The 3,553-nt window shown below is 52.4% G+C and overlaps 1 pseudogene; it reads left to right on the forward strand.

Moving 5' to 3' along the window:
• Positions 1–4: 4 nt before the first annotated feature.
• Positions 5–3,300, forward strand: LOC113220869 (annotated as a pseudogene).
• The last annotated feature ends 253 nt before the right edge of the window (positions 3,301–3,553 follow it).

The following is a 3,553-nucleotide window of genomic DNA, read 5'->3' on the forward strand; positions in this document are numbered from 1 at the left end:
TTAGGCCACAGATTAACACCAAGGCACCAGATGAATACCAGGACAACTTGTGGACATCAAGCATGAGAAGTGTCCTTGGGCCCCAGGTGGATATCAGGCCACAGGTGAACATCCAGTATCCAGATGAACATCAAGCTTCAGGTAGACCTCATGCCCCAGGTTAACTCCAGGCTCCAGCTGAACATCAGGCCCTAGGTGGATGCCCAGGTTCCAGGTGCACATCTGACCACAGTTGGACATTCAACCCCAGGTGACCATCAGGCCATGAGTGAATACACGGTTTCCAGGTGGATATCAGGTCAAAGATGAACATCAGTCCCCCAGTGGACATCAGGCCCAAGGTGGACACTGAACGAGAGGTTTATATCAGGCCACATATTGACACCTAGTCCCAGATGAACATCAGGCCCCAGGTGGATACCCAGGCTCCCAGTGAATTTCAGACACCAGGTTGACATTCAGGCCCCAATTGGTCATTTGGCTCATGTGAACTCAGACCCCAGGCTCACATGATGTCTCAACTGCACACCAACCCCTAGTTTGATACCCAAGTCCCAGGTGGACACCAGGTCCAAGGCTGACACTCAAGCCCTAAGTGCACACCAAACTCTAGGTGAATAATTCAACCCATGTGGTCATTAGGACCCAGCTAGATACCAGTCCCCAGGTTAACACAAGGCACCCGGTGGGCATCTAGGCACCAGCTGAACATCAGGCCCTATGTAATCACCCGGGTCTCAGGTGAACACTGTGCCCCAGGTGAACATCAGGGCCTAGGTGGATACGGGGTCACAGGTGGACTTCTAGCCCCTGGTAGACATCCACTCCCAGGTGGACATAACCGTTTCCATGGATAGACCATTCCCAGGTGAACATCAGGCCTCAATAAGCTGGCAGTCACCAGGTAGACATCAGGCCTCAGAGGGACACCAAGTTTCCAAATGTACAGCAGGCCTCAGCTGAACCCCAGGCCACAGGTAGACACCATGCCTTAGGGAGATACCCAATTTCAAGTGGACATCAGACCCAAAGTGGACACCCAGTCCCCAGGTGGACAATCAGGTCCCAGGCACATATCAGGCCTCAAGTGGCCACCCAGGCTCCAGGTTGGTATCCAGGTCCCAGGTGATCACCAGGCCCCAGGAAGACACCAGGCCTTAGGTGAACAACAGGATGCAGTAGGTCATCAGGCCACAGCTATATACAAGTCCCTGGTGAACATAAGGCCCCAGTGGGACATAGATCTAAGGCAGACATCAGGCTCCAGGTGAACATACAGACAAGAGGTGGAATTCACCCTGAGGGGAACCTTCGGCCTCAGGTGCACATCAGGCCCCAGGTAAATACCCAGTCCCCAGGTGGACATCAGCCCACAGGTCAACCACAGTCCCCAGGTTGACACCTGGTCCCCAGGTGGCTACCCAGTCTGCAGGGTAACATTAGGCCCATGTAGGATCTCAGGCACCAAGTGGATTCCTAGGCCCCTGGTGAACATCAGGCACAGGTGTCCAAGAGGCCCTGGGGAAACATAACTATGTACAGGTAAGGAGTTAACCTGTGGGGAGGGTGAGCAGTCAGCAGCCCACTGGGGTCCTGACCAGGTCTTCTGGAAGGAGGAGGCTGAGGGGATGGAACCTTCAAGAAGCAATCTCACTTCCTTGGTGACAGACCCTAATGGAACTTAGAATTCTGGTAACCAGGCAAGGCATGGTGGCTCACACCTGTAATCCCAGCACTTTGGGAGGCCGAGGTGGGCAGATCATGAGGTCAGGAGTTCCAGACCAGTCTGACCAACATGGTAAAACCCCATCTCTACTGAAAATAAAAAAATAAAAAAAAAACTAGCCGGGTGTGGTGGTACACGCCTCGTGCTTGTAATCCCAGCTACTCAGGAGACTGAGGCAGGAGAATTAATTGAACCCAGGAGGCGGAGGTTGCAGTGAGCCAAGATCGTGCCACTGCACTGCAGCCTGGGAAACAGAATGAAACTCTATCTAGAAGAAGAAGAAGAAAAGGAAGAAGAAGAAGAAGAAGAAGAAGAAGAAGAAGAAGAAGAAGAAGAAGAAGAAGAAGAAGAAGAAGAAGAAGAAGAAGAAGAGGAAGAAGAATAATAATTCTGGTAACCAGGCACACACATCCTAGGGTCAGCCCGTAGCCAACTCACTTGGTGGGAGAAGCTCAAGAAAACAAGATGTCCTCGTGCTGCATCCCCACATCTCGAGGCTGCTGCTTCAGGAATGGTGGAAGTGAGAGCCTTTCTTTTCCGACGATACCCATGTAGGCTCATCCCTCACCCCAGATGCCTCTGGCCATGCGGCAGAAGGCTCCCCCTCCAGGTACCTACCACAGGACAGGAGTCACCAGGTAGACAGCAGGTCCCAGATGGACACCAAGGCCCCAGATGGAGCTATCAGGCCAGGCCTCACCAGTGATCCCACCAGTGCCATATCTGCACATTGTTCTTGTCCAGCTGGAGTCTCTGGAGCTCATCGAGACACAGGCACATGGTGAAGTCACCTGCAATCTGGAAGACTTTCCAGGGTTGATATTTTCAGGCTGAAATTCCTTTAAATTCAGTGAGGTTGTTTTCATGTTTAGAAATTCCAGTGGAAAATGAGTGATATTGGTGACCTTTCTCCTTTTTCAGCTCCTGCTTCAGGTGCAGAAATACAGCTATTTCCAGTGCCAGCTGTTGAGCCAGTGCCAGTATCAGGGAAAGGGCCCCTCCAGGGACAGTGCTGGAGCTAGAGGCAGCTCCAGAGCCCTCCTGCTCCTGCCATGGGACTGCCCAGGACCAGCCCAGTGAGGAGCTACCTGACTTCATGGCACCTGTTGTAGAGCCACCGACCTCAGCTCTTGAGCTGAAAGTGTGGCTGGAGCTAGAGGTGACAGGGGGTGACCAGCACAGCCCCAACCAGCAGCTCCCTCACTGCTCCCAGTTCAGAGCTCAGTGGAAACCATCGAGGCAGACACCAGGATGTGCAACCTGGGCTCCTCTGTCTCACTGGAGAGGGACTTCTCTCATTCAGCAGAGCAGCAGCCCAGGTGCTGAAGAGCCTGCTGTTACTGCTGCTGGGGGTGTTTCCCTGCCTGCAGGAGAGCAGGAAAAGGAGCCTGTGAGCAGGGGTTCCAGCAGGTCCTCCTGCTCCCAGAGGCGGCCTCCTCCTCTAGGCATGGAGGTTTGCCCTCTGCTGGGTGTCTGGGTCCTTTGCCTATAATGTGCCGCCCAGGATGGGCTCTTCTTGACAGGAGGACAGGGCGTGAAGAGGCCAGGGAGCCTCTCCAAAGGAAGCTTTCCCACTCAGCAGCTACACCCCAGAATCTCCATGCCTCCACCTGCCCAAGGATTTATCCATAGCGCAACTATGAATTTCAAGTTTCTACAATAACATTGAAATAAATTTTGACTTTTTGAAACTTCCATGACTTCTTTCACTCCCTAATACTGTAGATGGTGATTTTGAGGCGACATTGAAAACCTCTGCTGGTTGTGGGTTTTATTGTGGTTTTTTTTTTTGTGATTAAATTACCATCTGATCAAGTGATATTGAAA

Source organism: Piliocolobus tephrosceles, unplaced genomic scaffold (assembly GCF_002776525.5).
Source record: "Piliocolobus tephrosceles isolate RC106 unplaced genomic scaffold, ASM277652v3 unscaffolded_15361, whole genome shotgun sequence".
Taxonomy (NCBI): Eukaryota; Metazoa; Chordata; class Mammalia; order Primates; family Cercopithecidae; genus Piliocolobus; species Piliocolobus tephrosceles.